Consider the following 24,350-nt stretch of genomic DNA (forward strand, 5'->3'; position numbering starts at 1 on the left):
AGTTAGGCTGATCCTCAGTATGGCAGACTAAAAAATGGCACTCTCCCCATTGAGAGGTGGGGTCTATGTCCCTCCACTGGAACTGGGTGGGCTCTGTGCCTGCTTTGAGCTGAAAGTGATGCCGTCCCAGCTACCAAGAGCAGACTTTGACATCCTGTTTCTAAGAACACCCATCCTTAGTGTGCTTAGCTGACATGTAACAAGTCCAGCTATACTGCAGGACAGAATTTATGAAGAGGCTTGAGACTGTTTCTGCCAAGGATCCTCGGGCCAGACTAGCCACAAGTCGAATATCACCAACTGACCCTGCTGATTCCGGTATAACAGAAGAATCTTCCAGCTGAGACCTGCCGAAATCATGCCCAAATCATGAGAGGTGATAGGTACTCATTGATGGGTGTTTGACCTAAGATATGGAGTAATTTATTGCATACCAAGAGATAATTAAAGTCTGTGCATCACTCTGTAAACGAAATACTAATGTAACCCCTCACTTTAAACTTCTGGAGGGGTAGTTCTCACCCAAAAGAAGGATCTTAATAGTATTATTACTTTTGAGAGCAAAACTAGATCCCATGGGTGAAAGTTACAAGATGATTTCAGCTAAATTTAAGAACTTCCAGTAGGGTTTTCCCTTTTCAGCATGAAATGTCTTATAGAAATGATAATGTACCCACCACTGTAGGAATTCAAGGCCAAGATGGAAGCAGTGAAGTAGCGCAGAACAAAGCCCTCCAAATTTGGAGTCAGAAAAACCTGTGCCTGTATCTGTTTTGTTATAATTACCTGTGTGTTTTAGGGCAAATTGCTTAACCTCTCTATTTGCTCATCTGTAAAATAGGTATATGAGTAACAGCAGCCTCAGAGAGCTATAATGAGTGTCTAGCCCATGGGAAGCTCTCAGTGCACATATTTATGATTATCACTAATGCTGCAGAGGCATTTCTGCATTGGGTGGAATGTCGAATCAGAAAGCCCCTGTGGCCCAGTCCAAGTGAAAACATGCTAGATGATTCCATGACCACTCATGGAAAGTTCGTGTCGGCTGAAAGCAGCCAAAAAGATTTTCAATTACAACTCCATTAAGTCTACAGCATTCTTTTTGTTAACTTGAGGTCACTCAATTTGTACTTAAGATCCTTAATTATTTAAGCAGACGAGCAGCAGAAGAAAAATGAATTTAATTCACATGCCAAAAAAACTTTACTTGCTTGTTTGTTGGTTACAAAGCTTCTATTATGGATTTATCATGTAGATGGTTCACCACTCTTTCCACACTTAGTGCCAACCTCCTTCTGCTCCTCTCTATTCCTGGAGACTTAAAGTCCAAGTACAACTGCCAACCCCTGGTAGCCCTGAGTTGGGGACAGGACTTAAGAGGAAATGATTTCAGTTCAGCCACTTACTAGCCCAATGAGTTAGAGCAAATTAAGAAATCTCTGTAGGCCTCAGTTTCCACATCTGGAGAATAGGGATAATAATGAACCCTCAGAGATGTTCTAAGGATGAAACAGAATGACTCTATATGGTCTGAATGTTGTAAAACAAAATGCAGTTGTTAGTAACTATTACTTCGATAGCTAAAACAAGGCAGATAAGAAATCCCAAGACAACTGAGCGAAATGAAAACTGAGAGCAGCTCAGGATCTGAGATTCATCATTAGTTTCTCTGCTTATTTTTCATTAAGTCTTGCTGTTTATTTCTTTCTCATAACAAGGCTTTTTAATTAAAAATTCTTTTTTGCTAATCCCTTTTATTTCTTCCTATTTATTAAAATGTAAACTTTTCACTGAGGTATAGCACATGTACCAGAAAATGCACAAGTTAAGAGAGTACCTCTCAATGAATTTTTAACAAACTGAACATGTGTGTCATCAGCACTCCAGAAGTCTCCCGCAAGGCCCCTTCGTCACCACTTGTCCAAGGTTGATGGCTATCCTGACATCTAAATGGTGATCTTACAATAGATACTCCATTGGGTCTGGCTTCTTTCACTAAACATTATGTTTGCGAGCTTTGAGCACGATTTTATGTGAAGTAATAGTTCTTCATTTTCATTACATGTAGAGTATCCCACTGAAGCAATATACCAGTTTTTTTTTTAAAATTCATTCTGCTATTTATGAGTATCTACGTTGCTTCCAATTTAGGAATATTTCTAATGACACTGTAAAGAGCATTGTTAAACTTGTCCTTTGGTGAACATATGTACATATTTCTGTTGGGTACATAGCTAGAAATCCAGTCACTGGCTCAAAAGGTATGTATATTTTCATGCCTTTCTTTTTTTTGGCACCAGGCATTTTAATCAGTGCTTATTTTATATTTTGCCTCCCTGCCTCAAGGATCTCACTCTTTTGACTTCTACTCGACCAACTACACTTGGCTTTGCTAAAAATAGTGCTGATAATATTGTTTGTTTCAAAACATTCTATGATTTGGGAATGCTGCATTCAAGACCACATTCAAGGTCTTTACCCTTTGGCCCTAACCAATCATTTATTCAGTCAACAAATAATGTCTCCAGCCTTGAGGCACTTCACAATCTGATAAGGACACACTAAACAAGTTAACAACAATGTAAGAGAGAACAACTTAGAGCCAAGTTCTGGAGGAACCCAGAGGATCTGAGAAGACTGAAGACAGGAGGAATTATTTGAGCTGGTCCTAAGAAAGAATGGAGGGAAAGGAGGGAGGGCAGTCAAAAGAACAATATTGCAGTGAAAAAGCATAATGAGTTCAGAGAGGAGAGAAGCACATTTGCTGTGACAATCACATGAGCTGTCAATGTGTGGAGCCAGATATGGGAGAGTTAGGGTGTAGACTGCAGCCAGGTTTTGAAAGATTCAGTACACAGTATTTGAACCTTACCCTTACAAGCCCGTTTCTCAATATGTGTGACACACTCTGCTGGTGTGCAAGCTGCTCATAAGTGGTTATGAATAAAAGCGGTTCTTTTTAACAGTTTGGATTATTTAAATGTGCAGTAGAAAAATACAGGTTTTCGAATTTAAGGTAGTGAGATAAAGTTCCACTTTAAATAAATGTATTTAAACAAAACAAAAGTGAGTTGATATAAAAAATATTAATTAAACAATGATATAGATGAATATAGATATGAGAAAAAAATAAAATTAGTAGGAAATGGTTGGCATCGGGAAACTAAATAGAAAGATGGAGAACTAGGAGCAGTTCTCGGATAGGATGACAGTCAGATGTGTCTTTTACAAAGACAACTGCTGAGTGGAGAGTACCTGGTCTCCAGCCTCATCTACCATTCTCTCCTGTGCCCCATCCCCTACCGTACCCCTTAACCCTATCTAGACAGTTCCATAGACTGGGCTTGCCTTGTCCCACGACACTGACTTTGTAGCAGAGCTAGGTGGTTGAGAGATGAACTCCAGAGCCAGATTGTCTGGATTTCGATCTGAAGCTCTCCAATTACTGGTTGGTAACCTGGGAAAATTGTTTTGCCTCTTTGGGCCTCATCTGCCACCTCATAGGGTTGTAATGAGGACTCAGAAAGTTAGTGAATGTAAAGGGCTTGAAATGTGCCTGGCATTCAGGAAGGACTGTGCTACATACCATGTGCGTTCATTAAAACAATCAGTTTTATTTGCCCTAAAATACACCCTTCCTTCTATCCCTTGCAAAAACCTTTCTATTTATTCAAAATCCAAGTGAAATCAAAAGTCCATGAATTGATGAATGTGGTATGTCTGTGCAATGGAATATTATTCAGTTATAAAAAGGAACGAAGTATTGATACATGTTAAAACATGAACATGGAAAATATATGCCAAGTGAAATAAGACAGACATGAAAGATCACATATCATATCATTCTGTTTATACGAAATGTCCAGAAGAGGTAAATCCATGGAGACGAAAAAGCAGATTAGTGGTTGTCAGAGGGTAGGGGAAACGGAAATGGGGAGTGTTTATTTAACAGGCACAGGTTTCTTTCTGGAGTGATGAAAATGGGGTGATGAAATTAGACAGTGGTGATGACTGCATAACTTTGTGACTATACTAAAAACCACTGACTTTTATACTTTAATGAAATTTATAGTATGTGAATACATCTCCCCCCACAAAAAACAACAGAAACAATCTGGCTAAAAGACCACCTCTCTCCGCTGAATGCCCCCTCATTTGGGCTCCCTGTTCAGATCACATGTCTTGTTATATTACAGGAAGTGGGCACAGGTCAGTTGTCTCCACTGGAGTATGAACAGCCTGAGGGCAGGAAGAATGTCCTGTTCATCTCCGACTCCTCAGAACTTAGCAGAATGACCAGCATCCAGTCGTTGCTCCAGTAAATGCTTGTCAATATAATAAACAAAACATCCCATTTCAGGGAAGAGCAGATGTGGAGACTAATTTACTTCAAATGTGAAGGCTTTGAAGTAGCAACCCAGTAGCAAAAGATCTCATATACCCCTGCACAAAGGCCCAACCTCTGTTGAGTATTAAGACTGTGTACAAAACAGCATTAAACGCCCTTTCTTTTGCCATTGAGATTGAAACAAGCTTAGACTTGGATTTCTTTTTCTCTCCTGTCAGCTAGGCTTGTTTGTGCTGGGCAAACATGCAAATCCTGAATTTAGAGATCGTTGGAGCAATAACAATCTCTGCTCTGATAATCACTGTCCTACCAAAGCCGTTGTTAGTATAGCAGGTACAGTTCCAAGATCTTAGCATGGAAGCCACACTCCGGGTGAGTATATATTATCAAGTAAGTATAAGCAGCAGAAATCCCACAAACATGGCACCATGGAATGAAGCTGAGTGTCTTATTTGTACATTCCTTAGAATCAGTCTGCTAATCTTGCTGTCATCGCTGATTTGGAAAACAAGATGACACAAAACATGTGAGCTACCTGCGATGTTTGAATACATTTCCATACTTCTTTTTGTATCCACCTTTGCTGGGAAGGCAGGCATGAAACAGAAAGAGTCCAGAACCTCAATTTAGAACACCTGGGTTAATCTGTGGGTTCCATGTAAATTAAGCGGCTCCTCACAGAGCCTCAGTGTCCACCTCTGTGAAATGGGGACTGTGAATATCACAGAGACAGTGTGAGGATTAAGTGAGATAGAGCGAGGGACTGGAGGAGACAAAACTGCAGTATGGTTTGAGGACAACTATGTGAAAAAATGCAAACATGTTATAATAGAGCTTAAAGGAAAGGTACAAAAGAGCTAATGTAGTTCTTTAAGAAGTAGGGCCCAGGTGATATTTTCCTTCTTTTTTAGTTCCCATTTTTTCTATACTTTCTATAAAAGTACATGTTTTGCCCATGAGATAAAGTCCTTGTGATCCGGTTTCTTCCCACCTCTTCTGCCTCATCTCCCTCTGGGCTCAGGGATTCCCCACTAAATGGCAGCTAATTTTTTTCTTATCTCTGAGTCTCTTCCAAGACTTATTCAAGATTCACCTCTAATTCTGGAGACAAATCGCCTGGGTTCAAACCTTGGCTCTGCCCTTGCTAGCTATGTCTCCTTAGGCAAGTTACTTAACTTCTCTGTATCTCAGTCTTCTGGTCTGTAAAATGGGGATAATGACTGTATGTATATCATAGTGTTTCATGCGGACTAAATGAGTTAATCTTTGTAAAGTGATTAAAATAGGCCCAGGCACTTAACACATACTATGTAAATGTTAAGTATATTAAAGATCTTATCTTTATGAAGAGCTCCCTAAACATCTCCCTCTTCTCCTGCTATGCCTCCTGATCTGGTGCTGCTGATCTTTAACAGCATCGAGAACATTTCATGGCATTTATTTTTAATGTGTCAGTCTGTCTGTCTAGACCCCAGCTCCTTTAAAACAGATATCTTCTTATTTCTAGAAGGTAAATGTAGACACAAAATAAATTATTTTCTGTGAATTCAAGGATGAATAAATACTTCATTACAGAATGCACAAAAGAGTTTTTTTTGTTTGTTTTTTTTTTTTTTTTGCTTACATGTCTCGCCTTGTCTGTGAGTTCCTTAAGAACTCAGACTATTTACTATTCATTTTTATCTCCAATGTCTAAATACAGAACCTGGATCCACTCAGTGAATAAATGACTAGAGCTATTACTACCAAAAAGGCCAAAAAAACACATGGAATCTTCAAACAGAGTTTTGGAAGCAAACTTCAAAGCATTATTCAAGACTTGGGTAAAATCATAGAGCAACTTAGATTAACTGGGACAATTTATTCATCCATAAGATCATGAGAAGAGTAACTAAAATAAGCATTGGGTGTTAGGCTTCCATAGATCTGAAGTATATATGTACATATATGTCATATGTACATATATATATGTACATATATATCATCCATAATGTCATGAGAGGAGTAACTAAAATAAGCATCGGGTATTGGCCTTCCACACATCTGAAATATACCATTTCAGAACAGAAAGATGAAGAGTGAGATGGAATACGACTCAAATGTCAAAAGCATGGAGGGCAAGAGAGCTAAGATGCAGTTAAATTAGCTTCCTCTAGAAGCCTGAAAGTTAGCTTTAGAGGGCAGAAAAGCAAGCACTTCTTTAATAAGAGGCAGTAAATTGTAGAACCAGTTGTTCTTGAAGGTAGAAAGGAGAAAAACAGAGATATATTCCGCAGAATTTGAATGAATTCACTGATCATGGAAACATAATGTGTGGGTATGGAGAAATAATGGTACATATGGTCTATATCTAACTGATATTCAAGGAGTATTAACTAGAAATTCTACGAATTACATTGTTTAGAATACAGCTGTCCCCCCTCATTCACAGTTTCACTTTCTCCAGTTTGTTGCCCCAGTCAATCGCAGTCCAAAAATATTAAAAAAAAAAAAAAAATTCATAAATTTCAAATTACTGTTCTAAGTTAACGTAATAAAATCTCATTCAGCCCACTCTGTCCCACCCTGGACTCCCGCCCTAGATGTGAATAATCCCTTGTCTAGAGTATCGATCCTGTATACACTGCCCATCCATGTGGTTACTTAGTAGCTGTCTTGGTTATCAGATTGAATGTTGTGGTATTACCATGCTTGTGTTCAAGTAAAACTTATTTTACTCAGTGATGGCCCCAAAGCATAAAAGTAATGATGCTGGCAACTCGAATATGCCAAAACAGAGCCGTAAAGTGCTTCCTTTAAGTAAAAAGGTATATGTATAGGAAAAAAACAGTATATATAGGGTTCGGTACTATCTGCGGTTTCAGGCATCCACTGGTAGTCTTGAAATGTATACTCCAAGGATAAAGGGAGGAATACTGTGTGTTCCATGTAGCCTGCAAGAGGCACAAGCAAATGCCCTGCTCTAACAGCATTTGTGTAGCTTTTGTGACCTTAAATGACTTGAGTTGGCATAACGCGAAAGGTTTTCTTTGGTTGTAATTGATTTCTTCTGGAAACTAGGTAAACTCAGTTTCCTTCAGCCAGGAACAACCGCAAACTTAAATGCACTTATCTCTCTTTCTCAAATCTACAGGACATCAAATATTGACCAAAATATTTACTCAGAGGAAAATGTCAACCTAGTACATGGAGTTCATTGCTAGCCATCCTTTAATGTTTGTTGTTTTTCCAAGGCTTTTGACAATGTGTCTAAATACCTGCACGTATTCATTTTACAGATCTTCTCTCTCCCAGGAGTTTAAGCATGGATAAAGGTTTTTTGTTTTAAATGAATTTAAGATACACGCTTGATAAATCATAGGACAACTTCATTCTAATTTAAACTGATCGTCTTAGGTCTAAAAATATTCTACTAACAAATTTTCTCAAAACCCAGCTCTTTTTTTTTTTTTTTTTGGAAATTAAATACCAAGATACCTCTTAAAAATCTAATCAATTCTAAGAGTATTTTAGTGATATCAGCGGAACCTAAGGAAAAATTCTCAGAACCTGAGAAGTAAAGAGAAAAGTGACTGACATTAAGCATTGAATCCATAGCAAAGGGAAAATTAAACTATTAATTGAGGACGTTTCTAGCAGGCTGCTGGTAAACACCTGCATCCTAAGAACAGAGTTCAACCTCATCAACGACCTTCTTCCCCAAATTTCTTCTCAGACTATGAATCTTCAGAAAGAGATGAGTGTTAAAAACCAAAGAAAGGGATGCTATTAGTTCAAGATGTATAGATCTGTAGTGGATATGGAATGCAAAGAATCATCTAGAATGGGGTTTCCCAAGCTTGGCACTATTGACATTTGGGCCAGATAATTCTTTGCTATAAGGGGCTGTCCTGTGCATTGCAGGATGTTTAGCAGCATCCCTGGCCTTTGCCCATAGATGCCAGTAGCACCTAGCCCCTCTCATATTGTGACAACCAATAACATCTCCAGACATTGCCAAATCTCCCCCAGTGGAGAACCACTGGTCTAGAACCGCCAGTCTAGAACCACCCCATATGCTATCTCAAATGGGATTCCCATTTTAGTGACAGCAGTAGCGCCTAAGGAAAAATTCTCAGAACCCGAGAAAGAAGTGAATCCCATTTGAGATCGGGAATATAGCTAACATAGTAAGAACTTTGTAAGATTTAGACAAGCCATCTAACCTAGCAACTTAATGCCAGGTGACCACCCGTCTAATCTAACCCCTCAGTTTGCTCACACCACTCTGATCTTCCCTTTAGACATCTTATGAATAGCAACCTTTTATAGATTTGAACCATGAAAATAAAAAGACTTAGAATCAAATTTTGGACATGTGAAAAACATGTCCAGCCCAAAATCTCCACTCTCTTCTATCCAATTTTAAAGGCAAGGAAGCTGAAAACCAGTAAGGTGAAGTGCCATGTCCAAGGTCGCTTGCTTGCTAAGCCGGCGGCAGGTCTTGGTAAGACTGACTGGGTCCTGGTCCGGGAATTTTCCCAGACCTCATTTGAGAAGCCTTACAATAGTCTGAAATCCTGACCACTATTTACCCTGGGCAAGTTGCTTGACCTATCAGTGTCTCATTTCCACATCTGCTAAATGAGGGTAACAGTAGTGCCTACTTCTTAAGGGTGATCTTGCTGATTAAATAAGATCATGTCTGGCATACAGTAAGTGCTCATTAAATATCAGGCGTTATTATTAGTCATTGTTATTTTCTGTTTTTAACTTTCAACTTCGAATATTTAGTTATAGACAGCTGTTCAGCAATCACTCAGACATAAGCCTCCTCCTTTCCCTGTGTGATTATTGCAGGTACACATTATAATAGCTCCTCACCAAAGTATCTTTCTGATTAAAAACAGAATTTGAATAAGTGTGAAACCTCCAGGCACTACGCATATCCTTTTAGAAAATGACCCATCTTATGCAAAACCGAAATCTACACCATTTGGCTCAATTAAGCAATAATAAATTTGATTATACCTCACAGGCTCCGCTGGTGTTGACATACTGAAATGAAAAGCTGCAGCCGTTGACAGTTTCTATAGCCATGATTGCAAAACATCCATCATAACCTCTTCTCCTACATCTACCCCACCACCACCCCCACCCCACAATGGTTTATGACTTTTTAAAACATTACTTTTTGGGACTGAAGTTTTCCATTGCTTCAGACCAAAATACAGCATTTTATTCCTACAAATTTGGAAATATGCGTTCAACTTTTTTTATTTTTTTAGAATAACCACTGGTAGGGGTGGAGGGCTTGCAGTGGTGGTACTAAAAATAAACAGATAAAGCTTCCACTCCTCTAAGCTCCAAAAGCTTTGTGACTTATTCATCATCATGTCCCCAGTGCTTGCTCTAGAAGCTCAAAAAAAGAGTTTGCTAGAGATACAATGTATTTTAAAGTGTGTCTGACTTCCAGTTTCTACCCATATAATATTCAGAAGTGCAGCAGACCCTTCATAAAGTTAGGTAAGGATAGGACAAGAAATATATTTGCATTTTCGAAATGGATCCATAGTTATTGTCGATATCTACAGCATGAATATGTATGCCTCTGAGTGTAACTCACAAGGGATCCACTGTGTTGCATCCTGTAATACTTTATCTTTTGTAATGTGGGATAAATTTTTGTTTGTACATTACTGACACTTAGTTTTTAATATTAACTATGTTGTTCAATATATAAAATGTATATTCTATATTAAATATATATTTCATTATCTACAAAATCTTTTATAGATAATTAAGTATATTTATATTAGTACAGAAATTAATGATAAATATATATATTAACATATTAAAATATATATACATAAATATCAAACATATTTAATGTTTCAATATCATATATAGAATTAATTTGAATTAGAAGATACTTGGTGGCTAAAACTATACTTGGATTTTTTTAATGTTTGATCTCCTAAATCATCCCCCCATCACAGTTTCCTATACACAGTAGATGCTCAATCAGTGTTAGAATATTATTTTGTCATTTGTGATATATAAAGGTCACACACCTTATCTATATGTGGAACTCTGGACAAAGTGAGAAAGAGAGAAATGCTGAAATACAAAATAGTTGCCTAGAAGAGGTGCCTCCTGTTCTTGTTGGAGGTGCTAGATATAAAAGGGAAACTTTCAACATCTCCTTGGGATGTTTAACAGGACTCTCAGTAAACATACCCAAAACTGAACTTCTGATTTGCTCTGCCCTCCTCAAACTTGTTCTTCTTTAGTCTCCTCCATATCATCCAATAACTCAAGCTGGAATCCTCATTCCTCTCCCTCACTCCTACATCTAGGCTATCACCAAATCTTGCTATTTCTGTCAGCCACTGGTGAAATCTCTGCCAGGGCTGAAATGAGGCTGTAAAAAAGGCAGCTGGATGCACAGAAAAAATTGCATCCAGCTGACAAGCTTCTCTCCATCTCCATTGCCATCCTCAAAAAGAAACCCAAATTTTCACACTTTGGTGTGAGTCTCCCTCCAATCCAGTATTCACCCAGTACTCAGTTATCTTTTAACAAGTAAATCCTCTTTAATAACTTTCCATTAAGCTTGGAGTAACAACAGGCAAACTCTTTTCCATAGTCTTGAAGAGCCTACATACTCCAGGTCTCAGTAACCGCACAACCCTACCTTGTGCCCCTCAGCTCCTTGCTCCAATAACACACCTGCTTTCTTTACATCCCTCAACATGCCAAACTTTTTTCAGCCTTAGGATCTTCATAAATGCTACTCCATATGGCAAGGATAGTCCTGTCCATCATATGCCTTCAGCATCACCTCCCAGTCTGGTATCTGTTGGTACTAGAGTACTGAATCCCATCTCTAACCCCAAAGAAAGCCCCATGAGAGCAGAGAACTTACATTTTCCACTGCATACCTAGTACTTGGTATTTGGTACATAGCAGCTACTCAATAAGATAACAGTCAAGTCTGTGTCTACATAAGAAGAGTAGGTCCTTTCTCCTAGTTTAATTCATATTCATCCTTTTTATTCAGGTCTACCTATTCACTTGTTCTATATTTTGAGAAATTTTTCTAACTGATAAGAAATTACCACCAGCTCCTTCTGCATAGTATATTGTTAAAGACAGATCTAATTTAAAATTTATATGCTATTCACTTTTAATGTCTCATTTGGTACATACGGTAAGTAATGAAATGATTTGCAGAAAGTACTATAAATATTAGCTGTTTAGTGGGTATAATTTTTTAAATTCCTCAACAAATTGTCCAGTTACTATCAATTATCACCATTATATATCATCCAAATCAACTTAGAAGTGAAAAAAAAAAGCCAATAATTCTAAATCAGCAATAAGCCATGATCGACAATTATCAGAAATAACTATAACCAGGATCTTCATGTACCTTCACGTACCCTATTACTTTTTCGACTGCAAAGAACCTTCCTGGAGCTTCCTGGCTCACTTTCAAGACTAGTTCTAGGGTTCCCAAGTCTAGCAGTCACAGGATTCTAACAGCCATTGGGAAGCCCTTTCCAGTGCCAAGTTATAGATAAGGCAGGTGGGTGCACAGAGGGAGCTCCACCTCCCAAGATCAAGAAATACAATTTTGCCAAACCAAGGTAATTGTGCAGAGGAAGAGAATAAAGCCAGGGCTAGCAAGCAAAAATGACAGATCAGAGCTGTTTTGCCACTCAGTAAAAGGCAAGACCAAGGTTTTGTACAAAGGTCTGGGTAAATATTAAAGACTCAGACAATGACACTCACTAGCTCTTGTTTCATGCTGGGTCAGGGCAAAATACCTAACTGAGTTCTGCAATCGAGAAAAATGTAGATGGATTCCTGCAGCAGCAGTTGGTATTTGGCAAAATCTCAAAGGTCAAAAGAGATAGTTAAAAAAAAAAAAAAAACTTGTCTTGACAGTTACTTTCAGAACAATAATTAATTATAATAAACAATAGAAAAAGATAAACATTATAGTAACAGGTGTAATTATCTGTAGGGCATGTAATTCATAAGACTGGTTCAAAACAGAGAGCTGTAAGAATTAGATGGAAATCACAAAAAGATTGCCAAAGACCAGATTTCAATTTGGAAACAGGGAAGTGCTAAAATGATTGCGCCATCCCCACACTTAGATGTGCCTTGCTCATTACTTAGTCATGGGCCTCCACCAAGGGCTCGCGGTGCCACAGAAAATAATGAAACCAGAGAAGCCAGAAAAACCACAGAAAACATGGCAACTTAATAGGAGAGGTCTGGGAGAAAATCCATGCTGATGAAAAAAGACATGTTCGTGGTTGTATTTTGAGCAGAATACACAAGTTATATGACATTTTCAGTCACATTTGTGCTGTGTAAAAACTTGTGTGTTTTATTCATTCATTTTACAAATATTTACTGAGTGCCTACCCTGTGGCAGAGTCTGTGCTTAGGTGTTTGGAATACATCAACAAATGAAGCAGACACTTAGTGGGGAAGAGACAATGAGCCATACAATTATACAGCATGCTAAAAAGTGACATATATATTTAAAAAATAGAGCAGAGTAGAGAGATAGTGAGTGCCAGCAGAAAGAAAGAAATTACTGTTTTAGATGCGGGAAGGAGAGCAAAGACCTGAAGGAGGTAAAAGAGTGAGCCATGCAGATATTTGGAAAAGCTGGTTCAAGGAGAAGGAGCAGCCAGTATAAAGGCCCTAAAGCATGAAGCTGGCGAAAGCAGAGTGAGTACAAGAGTGAGTGATAGAAATGGAGATTAAAGAGGTAATGAGACTAGTAATATAGTGCCTCGATGGCTTTTGAGTGAGATGGTGAAGTGCTGGAAAGTTTTCAGCAGAGGACTGGCATTATCTAACTTGTGCTTTTAAAGATTTGCTCTGGATCCTGTGTCAAGAATAGAGTGTATGGGGTGAGGGCAAAGGTGAAAGCAGGGAGAACAGATAAGCAGATTTTGGAGTTCCACTGACTAGTTCATTGACTAGCCATAGCCAATGGCGAAAGGTCAAGATCCTTCACACATTACTAGGATGTGAGGCAACGTGGGTATTGCCACTTAATTTCAGGTCTGTGCACCTCCTACAGTTCTCACTGCAGGAATGACGCCTAGGTTCCACGCTGGGAATGGTGCTGGGGGATTATTCCAAGATCCCTGCCTTCCCAGGTTTGGTCTCAGCTGTGAGTGATTATCTATGACTATGGAGCAACTGCAGATGAAAGGCACAAATTCCACTAATTAGTACTATCTGAGCTGGTAGTTTCTGTTTACTCATTGGCAAATTTACATAAACCTTGAGGTGGATCCTGGAATGTACAATGTAGGGCAAAGAGTGAAAATTCCTGGGCCAAACTATTGTTTGCACTAAATAGGATTCCCTTCGCTCTGCAAATAGGATTTCAGGTGAGGCAATTCTCTCAATACTTCAACCACCTGTCCTTCCTCATCTCTCTTTCTCAGCCCAGAGAACACCACCAGCCCACCAGAAAAATCTACCACTGTGGCTCACAGATCTGTATATTTACTTGATATTATACTCTTGGATTTTATTGTCGTTCATTTTCCCCAATTTTGAGAATATGCATTTTCTATTAATTATCTAATAAATTCCTTCTAATTTTGAGAAAATGTATGTTTTCCCCTTCTCATAATTACCTAGTAATGAGTCTAAACCTTTTAAAGAATGGTAAAGAGTAGAACAAGTGTTGGCGAGGATGTGGAGCAAAGGGAACCCTCATGCACTATTGGTGGGATTGTAAATTGGTGCAGCCACTGTGGAAAACAGTCTGGAGGTTTCTCAAAAAATTAAAAATGGATCTACCTTTTGATCCAGGAATTGCGCTTCTGGGTATTTATCCAAAGAAAACTAATATAATAATTCATAAAGATCTATGCACCCCTATGTTCGTGGCAGCACTATTTACAATAGCCAAGATATGGAAGCAACCCAAATGCCCATCAACAGATGATTAGATAAAGAAGTTACGGTTCATATATACATGGAATATTAATATTTATATAGCCATAAAAAAATGAAAACCTAGTATCTGCAATGGCATCGCATAGGGAATGCAGTCAGCAGTAAAGTAATGGCTGTGTGTAGAGCCAGAGGGGTGATAGAGTAATCGGGGGACCAATTACTATATAAACTATATAAATGTCTAACCAATGTATTACATGAAATTAATAATAAAATAAAATGCAAAAAGAAAAAGGAAAGAATGATAAAGAGCAGAAAAAGAAGTACAAACTTTTGAATAGTCTGATGGGCACCTAAGCACTATAACAAACTGACCCTCCCTATCCCGGGTCTTCCCCATCCTGTCATGCTTTCAGAGGCTTGGCTGTGGACAGCACTTCTGTTCCAGTCCATTCCTGCCAGAGTTCACACAGCTCCATCATATTTCCTCTATCCAACATTTTTTTGTAAAATACTTGTGGAATAAATAGAAGTCATTCAAATAAATATGATGTGTAACACATACCCATGGAATAAAAAAATGCCATTGTGTGTGTATAATGGTAATGTATTTGGGCGAAGAAATTCCTATATTATTTATTGAGCACTCAACTATAAACTAGGGATATTGAGGAATGCTATTATTCAGACACAAATCCTGCCTCCAAGGAATTTAATGTCTGTCTGGTAAGGAAAACAGTATATGTACCAAAGTAAGAATACAAAATGCCATGAGGAATGCACAGGTAAGGCACTGTGGCAGTTCCAAGAAAGTCCCATATTTTATATTATGACTATAAATACTTAATACTAACCAATAAAAGTCAAAATAGGAACTACTTAAGTTTGATATACTAAATTCTTTCACATAGAAAATTTCTACTTTGCATTCTCAGCCAAATACTCTCACTCGACAGATTCAGTAGCATCATTCCTTTTGTTTCTAACCAATATTTTATAGTTTACTGAGAAAAAAAAATGCACCTTGGTGATTCTAAGTAACATTTTCTCCATACAACTGAGATACAAAAGCCAAAAAACTGCCCTACTACAATGGCAATGGCCATTTGGTCAAAGCCAAGGGGTGATGTTAGTAGGAGAATCCTGGATTCCAACCAGCAGAAGAGGTCAAAAAAGAAGTCTCACATAAAATAGGATAGTGAGATAAGAATTCAAACTCAGAAATGCATTCAAACATGATGCATATGCATATCATGCTGACTACATACCAGGCACTGTTCTATACTCTGTCCATACAATAGATTAATTTAAATTAATATATGCCAACTACACTTTAAAAAACATTTTTAAAAAAAGATTAATTTAATCCTTATAACAATGCTGTGAGATAGGCATTTTATGGTTGAGGAAACTGAGTCACATAGAGATTAGCTAACCTGCCTGAAGTCCCACAGTTCACAAGTAGCTGAGCCAGGATTTGAACCAAGGCCATCTCTGCTTTTAGCCACTCTTCCATGAAGTTTGAATTTCGTTCCAATAGTCATTCCTTTCCCCAAAATTGTCATTTTCACTCTGGCTAACCCCTTTTTCTTTTTCTCCACCAGTGACCAAATTTTGTTGATTACTCTAAGAACAAATTAGTCCACAGAGCTGAGCTCTCCTCTGCATCAGCATGCTGCAGGTTTGGCCTTTTATAACCTAACTAGACTCCAAGGTAAATTCGCAGCTACCATGTTCTTCCCTCGGCAAGTCTGAAATAGTAAGATCATCAGCATAGAGAAATGTAGTATAGACATTAGCTGGGAGAGTATTAAAAAAACAACAACAAAAGACATGAGGCCATTGAATTTTCCGTTAATAATAAGTTGCAGTGCCCCAGTGAGTTTTCTGTGTCACCAAATCCTCCCCGCTGTAGTTACACAAAGGCAACTTTGTCTTAAGAAGGCTACTGAGAAGATGGGCCTAATCTTGGCAAGGGCTTGGTGTACCAAGAACTATGTTATTATTTTTCTTTTTTAAAAATGACAACAAACAAAAAGAAATATTACTTAAGCCACCTTTTCAAAAGTGCTAGTACCATCACTGAATGGATATCTACTTTTAGAAACATGAATATTTCACCTGAGCTTGAAAGACCTAAGTATACATTTTCAGAATAGCAATTGAATTGATCTAAGAAAATGAATCCTTGAAAAAAATCTTAATTTTATTAAATACTTCTTTCTTTTGGAATGATGTGAAATGCTTTACAAAAATGATCAAGCTGGGTCTCAGTGCTCTGAAAGCTAAATGCTTTTTATTATAATTTTTACAGGTTGGCATTTCCTTGGCCAGGTAGAAGCGTCCTGTTCCTGTTTCAGCTGCACAATGCCTTACATTCATTGTATACCCACCCATTGCCCATTGGTACCTATAGTTAACTCTTGCTTACCCATGCATGGATTATTCATGGCTTCTGGGATCAGGCTGTCTTTCTCCCTAGCTGGTGGAAACTTTAATATAATCAGTATTAACTATTACAAAAAGCAAAGCACAATCATAAGGTTAAAACTGTCAGCAACTCCCCTTTCATTCAACATAAACCCAACCAGGCACCTATTCTGGTCTTGGCACTGGGCCACCATGTTCATAAGAACCACAAACAGACAGTATTCCCAAAGACAAATAACATGATTTGAGGAGGCCAGAGATTGTTTTCTTGATTAGAGTGAATGGCTGTAATTTAAAAATAAAGTATATATTTTGCACTACCAGGAATCTGCTAAGACCAAAGGATTGATATTTTCCCAAAATCGCAAAGGGCTTTCAGGGTTACACTAGCACTTTGTCTCCTCCTGATGTCGTCTCTCTTAAATGGCCTACGGAAAGGTAGGGATTGTGCTTTTGATTTCTGAAATGGCCCCTCTTACAACCTGATAGGGTTTATCAAAACGGCATCTATAAACTACAGTCAATCATTTCTATTATAGTATCAATTTACTTAGGTTTTATATTTTACAAACACATAAACTATATACATTTAAATATATTCACAAATCATTTTTTGCATGAACTAAGTTCCTATGATGGCAAAAACTAAATATTCACACACAAAACTTATTCACACACTATAACTTATTCTATACATAAGTTACAGAAACTGAGCTGTGATTTTTTTTTTCAGGTGCCCTTGAATCACTAAACGAAGTAGAAAAAAGTCAGAGTGGGAATGCGGTTGAAAGTATTGTGCCTTTTGTAATCAATTTACTTTTGGTTGTACCAAGAGATGATATCTTGAATTCAATCAAATTAGCCATCTATTTCAGTGCACTAGGAGCATTTAAATTACAAAAGTGAGGGATGAGCCTCAAATTCCTACAGTTGCCAGTTCACCTGCAATAGTTTTAGAACATCCATAAGCTCCATGTGAGCTTTCTGGTAAATTACTAATTGTGTTTGGAACTCACCTGTTTCTTGACTCTTATTTCTCCAGACACTCTCCTTCCACTTTCACTGGAAAATTCCTCCCTCACTCCTTTTCCAGGGCAAAATATAAGAGGTTCTGAAAAGAGGGAGCACACTAACTTCAAGGGGAGGATATCTTTCCCTCTGTCTCCTTCTCCCATACAGATGCTGACAAACTAGAAAGGGAAGCAACTATAAGAGAAATAGAAACAATCAGATGTCAAGCTCAGGTGATCTCAGGAGTGTTTTACTGACAAGATGATTCAGGACCACACACAAAAAGTGGCAGGGTGCCAATTCCCCCTAAATCCCTCCAGCATGAGATGTTTCCAACAACTTAAGGTGGCAATTGAACAATTACTTATTATTTCTACGATAGTTCTCTAGAGATTCTGAAGGCCTCCTACCTACCTCGTAAACCAAGTCATCTGCATTACCATTATTGAAAATCTTTTCCCAGTTATTCTCTGAAGCAATTACTCTGAGCAGGTGGTTGTTTTGACTAACATATACCTCTAAACAATATTAAACCAAAAAATCAATGTCATCATGACACAAAGACTACTCCCAAGAGGAAAAATATCTCTTAATCAGGCCAGCAGTTGAAATGTTCTAATATAACCTTTAACTTGGCATCATTCTGACAACCACTTTTTTTAAGCTGCATTACATCTTCATTGTAACTTTATAAATGTTTGGCGCACAAATTCTAGAGTTATGAAAAATGTATCACTTTTCTAAGTCTTATGAATCCCAAACTTAAGCCCTCTTCAGAATAAGTTGTTTGTTTTTTTCCCCTAGGATTATCTATTCTCTGGGAAAACCCAATTAAAGTTTCACTTGAACGTCAGTCCATTTTTGAGATCTCACTCGCGGCACCAGCACCCCTGCATCCATTCCCCTGCCCAGTCCTGAAAATCAGAAGGGACTTGTAATGCGGAAGTGGAAACCTGACTGAAATAGTCAAATACTTTCCTACAGCAATCAAAGCTCAATTACTGGGGACATGATTTAACTTTAATCTTCAGATCGAGAGCAGAATTTGGAAAGCAAACTCATTCTGTAAGAAAATAATTTTATCTACTTTAACCTAATCTTTGTTTAAATTACCCAGAACAGGTTTTGGTACTAGTAAGCCAAAGACAACAGTCTAATCTGAATATTCTTATAATGTGAAGGAAAAAAAAATGTGAGTAGTCTCATAAACACTAGTTAAAGTATATAGGATACCTGTCCAGAAGCACAGTTTCCTTGCTTTGTATCTTTATTTCATCCTTAGTGTTACCAACATATTTCAAAATTTATTACAAAATTTAGTCTAGAGCAGCACAGTGGGTAATCAAAAATAAGTACATAAACTATTAAAGTTGTAGATATTGAAGTAAAATAATGATGCCAAAATTTGGATACTATGAGCTTCTGAAAAATCAACAACCAAGAGGAAGTTTAAAAAATCTTCAAAATTTGATTCAGTTTCAGCATATGTTCAAAGAAACTCTTGAGCAGATGAATTTAAGTGCAGCCTAGTCAGGTAAAGAAGCACGGCGGAGTTAGGCTAGCAGCTCTTTTTCTATCAGCTTATTTCTTCATTTAACAAATATTAAAAGTTAATATTAAAAGAACCAGTTCTGATTCCTCATTCTGCCAGTATGCAGTAATTAAGTCAAAGAGGCCAACGGGATCTATATCAGAACAGGACGAGGGTGAGGTAGACAAGAAAGAATACAAAACCCTAAACTTTCCCTCCTCCTGTTTCCCTTTCAGACTGTGTTGGTTTTGTTTCCCTCCAAGATTTCAGATCATCAATCTGACAAAGATTATTGTTTAAATTAATAGTAACAATCTCCCAAAGTATCATTTCATTGCCTTGGTTGTATACTTTGGTTTGTCTAGAGGTTGTGTTTTATGCCGCTAACAACCTTTCATCTTTTAGAACTGGCACCTGCGGTTCTCAAGCGCTCTTGGTCTAGTCGTAACTGTGCTTAAAACTTCGGCAGTCTCTTTGTATTTGTGTTGTCAACCCCTTGCTTTCTCTCTCCTGAAAACTTCATGTGACTCCAGCATTAAAATTTTCAAAGAATACATTTCTAATCTACATTCCTGCTAAAGAAAACTAAGTGAGTCATTAAAATGCCACTATGAAAACTACTCGATTTTTCCTTCAAAGCAGTATGGCCTATAAGTAAATACCTTGAGGACCCTATCTATTACTTTGATAAGCCAAAAGAAAAAAGCCGCATCCCCAAATGCTTGGGGACAGTACCCCAGAGCAGATAAACATTTATCTAATTAAAACAGAAATTGTTTATTTGAAAAATTCCATTTCCTTTACTGGAACTGATTTCTTAAATATCCAGTGACTGGTGATTGGTCAGCTGTCATACATAACTCATCAGTCCTGCACTTTTATGCAGATTGAATCTTTAAGTTGAAACAACCAAGCCTCCACTAAATTACATTTGGAGGTGAATTACTACAGGAAGACATCCCCCACCATCCTTAACACTTAAGTGAAATGACTGTCATGAACGTTTCCTCAATCTCGGTTTAATAATCTGATTCTAAAAAGTCACCTGTGTCCCTGGACAGCCCAATCATGTGTTTTCAAGGGTGAAAAAAAAAAAAGTCTGTTTCTTGTATGGAAACGGTTTCATCACCACAGGAAACATCATGGGGCTGACTGTATGATTTTCTGGTTTTCCAGAGCTGACGCTTTGAAAATCTTTTTATACACCATTTCTTTTCCACTAAAATATTTGAGTCTGAAGGAAGGTGGTAGAATGAGATAAGATCTAAAGAGAGAAGAAAAAAATTTGCAAAATAGGGACCCAAAAGTAAAATGAAGGGACAGTAGTTAGAAAGATTACCAAAAACCACCTTACCTTTGTTATGTACTTGAAGTCGCCCACTTCAGAAATTAACACCATTCATTCACAGCCCGGTAGTAATTTACACGGCTAGCAAGTAACCTACAACATCTTCTCCACCTCCCTCTTTTTAATGTTAAACAAAAATAAGGAGTGTCCAGCTACTCCCCACCGCGCCGCTTAAAGCAACAGGTCGTTTTAGGCTTAACTCCCAGACTCTGGGAATTCCAGTTTGTCAGACTTTCTGAACCTTGGAAACCTGCAGAGAGAAACTCTCAACAAGGGCAACTCCTCGAGCCCCGGCTTCTCACTGTCCCAAGCTGCACATTCCAGAGTGGGAAGCAGGAGCGAGAACCAGAAGGCAGCTCTCTGGGGCTAAATTCCTGGCGCCAGCGAGAACTTGAAAGCGCGGCGACCCCACCGGCAGAACAGCTCGGGGTCCGCACCCGGGGGAGACCAGCGGCGGGGAGAGCCCTGCTGCGTCCTGCGCTCCGCACCGGGAGCGCTCAGCGACTGGTCTCCCCGCTCTTCCCTGTTCCCTCCTCCTTCCTCCCGATGCCCTCCCCCGCCGAGGCCATTTGCCTCACAGTAGCAAGGTTGTCTCTCGTCTACTCCCTTCTCTTAAACTCACCAAACCAGATTTTTACTCCCAAACACTGGCAACTTCCCGTAAATCTGCGCTGAAATTTTATCCTGCTCGCTGAGCCTCCGCTGGCCAAAGGCCAGTGCAACATTCCTGTTGTTTTAGGAGCCCAGATACCTTTCCTGAAGGTTAAAAAAATAAATCTGCCTTGTTGGGACAGATTTGGGGACTTCAGACAGACATCTTTCCCCGTTCAAAAAGTGACATTCATTTCAGACATCCAGAGGTGACCCCAGAAGCGGCACCTGCTGCACCTGAGGACATCAGTCCGAATCAGACGTGTGGCCGGCCCCCTTCGCGCTGTTCAGAGACACCAAGCAGAACCTTGTTTGAGGAACAAGGAAATTGCTGTTGAATCACGAGCGGATCAGTACCACCCCACCCCCGTCCTGCCACCCTAGTAAAGAAGTCGTTTAACCAGGTAAGATCAGGGCGAGCAACGCGGAGGCCTTGACGAAAGGGAGACCTCCCAAGAGTGTCCTTACCTGAAGCAGAGCACCGCTCCGACGAACGCAGGAAAGAACGTCACGCCGACAGAGCCCTGACCTTTGCTGGGGCCTTCGCAGCAGGGCCTGGGGCCTGGGCGCTGCTCGTCAGAAGTGGCTCATTTTAATGCGCTCTGCCCTAAAGTTACAGCTAGTTTCTAGAAAGGGAACAACAAAACTAGATTTAAAAACAGCAGCCAAACCGTCCCTTAACCTTTGCTGATCTCTGCGGAGTTGGCTCTAATCCCCACCCCATCCCCATCCCAAAGTAGCCCGCAATCTGTGCCCCACCCCTTCGCGTTACCTGTTTACACAAGAGTTAAGGAGCCTCACGCATTTCAATAGAGCGCTAAGCCTGTTTGTAGGCGTGTAATCGGCCAACAGGAATCGAATTCTGTGACTAAACAAACTAAAAGAGGAAGCAGGCACCACCAGGAACCTAAAACGGAGTTGTGATTTCGGGCTGTAATGTCATTCAAATGAGAAAAATAAATAAATAAAAAAGTACTGTTTCTTACTGGGCTACTTTAGTGAAGGACTAGTCTAAAAAACTTTTGTTCTGGCTAAATGACTTAATACATACAAAGAACTTAGAACAGTGTCTAGTGCATAGAGTCAACTACTACTACTACTATACTATTATTATTGTATTTTGTACTATGTCTTTTTTTCTGAAGCAAAGAGGTTGTGATCAGAGTTAGAAGCGGGCTCTAGACTCACCAGTATTAAAGCCATGAGCAATTTTTTTAAAGCTTTCCCAGCCTCAGTTTCTGGAAGATTCCAAAGATGTGATTTTTGTTAACAGTTTACAGTCTTGATTGAATGCAATAGTAAGAAATTTCCTGTAAAGGAGTGTCCAACTGATTTTCATCTCACTTAAAAGTTGCAAGATTGACAAGACACGTGGAGATAGATGAAGGTCACTAATAGAAAGGAAACTCCGGACCCAGCAATCAACTCAAGATGTGTGCTTCATTCTAATTTGGAGGTAGGCACTTGGTTTGTTGTTTGACCCTGAGATAGTTCCTTATCTTATTCAGTTAAAAGCCAATGCTGGATAAATAATGGTCGTTGACATTTGAAAAACTAAGTGAAATAGGGGGAAATAATTTTTAAACTCTTTATGAATATTAACAAGGGATTATTGAAGGCTAAAATGTGATCAGTGCACCATGACACTCTTTTTCCTCTACTTAGCTTCACTTTTAAAGAAGAAATAAATCCTTTACATCAGTGGAGTCCTTTGTACTTTAACAGGCACTTTCACTCACCTCATCTTATTTGATCGTACAAATCAATCCTAAGAGTTACTACTTTATACCCATTTTGTGGATTAAGACAGAGTTCAGTCAGTTCAAGGTTTCATTTCGTGGTGAGGCCGGGAGTAGTTCGCAGTAGTGGTTAAATCTAAAAGCAGCATTTGCCACCTTTAGGAAAAATGATGCCTTAAAACTAGAAAAGAATTCTGAAACATTTTAGATCTCTTTGGTTTTTTATCTTCCCAATGGCAAGATTTAACTCAGATCAATTAAACATTTTCTGAATTTCAAATTCCTTCCTTATCAATACAAGCCAGAGTGAACTATCAACAATAGGCAGTCAGAATATGCCAAGGTTCTCTCACCGTATCTAGGGGTTGACACTACCAGGCATGAAAGAGGGCTCCACAACTTTAAGACGACTTAAAAACTCCAGTTCCACATTAACCTTTCTTTTCTTTTCCAGAGGAATCTGGATTATGGCCTTAAAAGCCTCTCACTGTTGGGGACTCTCTGAATTCGAAAATTCAAGGGGGACATTCACAGGCTCACAGATTTTTTTCACCTCAGAACAGGATGCACAGAACAGGACGCCTGGGAAATATTGACTAGGAATAATAAAGTGAGTTTGAAAGTGTGAAGGTCAGTGACTACAAGTGAACTGAAGCTGGAGTCAGGGATGATGGCCCTTGAGGAGGCACGGGTCCCTGGAAACAAGATCTTGTGGTGGTTCTGAGTTGGTTACTTTCTCTCAAATGTTGCCTGGAACTTCTGCTCCTTCTTTCTCAGTTTTGCTCACTGCCACCTATTAAATGGGTATAGTTTTTGTTCCTAACTGTTTCCCACTGCCTTCCCCAGGAATATAGCAAAAATGAAACAGATTTTTTAAGTTGAAGGCTATGGTAAAAGTAATGTGAACTTTCATTATTTTTTCTTTGTAGCTAAAATTCTCAGGCAAATCCTATGCTCATGGGACATTTTAGGTGTGCAAACCCCTTTCTTTTGCTTTCTGCTTCCTTCTTTCCCTTCTCCCAAGAGGCATTGTGCTACAGTGAATATAAACACAACAGAAATTGGCTTCCTATAGATTTGAGTTTGAATCTCAAGTTTATTTCTTAGCTATGTGATGCCAGACAATTGCTTAACTGCTCTGCACTTCAGTTTCTTCATTTATAAAATAATAACACCTACCTTTCTGGATTTCTATAAGATTTAAATGAGAGATGAAATCCTAGCACCATTCCTGACACATAGAAGGTACTTAAATAGTGATATGTCCTTTCATACCTGGAAAAAACCTAATTACAGTTCACAAAGAATTGTCTTTCCCATATTTAAATCTTAGATCAAATAATGCTATTCCAAGACACCTTTATCAAC

General features: G+C 38.7%; 1 protein-coding gene across 13 annotated transcripts in view; it reads right to left on the reverse strand.

Annotated features, from left to right (window-relative positions):
• The window catches only part of RBM47 (RNA binding motif protein 47), a 143,340-nt gene extending 122,270 nt beyond the window's left edge, over positions 1 to 21,070 (reverse strand). For 3 of the 13 annotated variants that reach the window (XM_039845032.1, XM_039845029.1, XM_039845031.1), the window contains exons 1-2: positions 20,599 to 21,070; positions 17,719 to 17,908 (exon numbers count right to left, since the gene is read on the reverse strand). The gene's annotated coding sequence lies outside the window, so the exon portion shown is untranslated. The remainder of the gene's footprint in view (positions 1 to 17,718; positions 17,909 to 20,598) is intronic. The other 10 variants (XM_039845037.1, XM_039845035.1, XM_039845036.1 and 7 more) reach the window with 5 other exon arrangements.
• Between the last annotated feature and the right edge of the window lie 3,280 nt (positions 21,071 to 24,350).

This window comes from Pteropus medius, unplaced genomic scaffold, assembly GCF_902729225.1.
Source record: "Pteropus medius unplaced genomic scaffold, Ma_sr-lr_union100, whole genome shotgun sequence".
Taxonomy (NCBI): Eukaryota; Metazoa; Chordata; class Mammalia; order Chiroptera; family Pteropodidae; genus Pteropus; species Pteropus medius.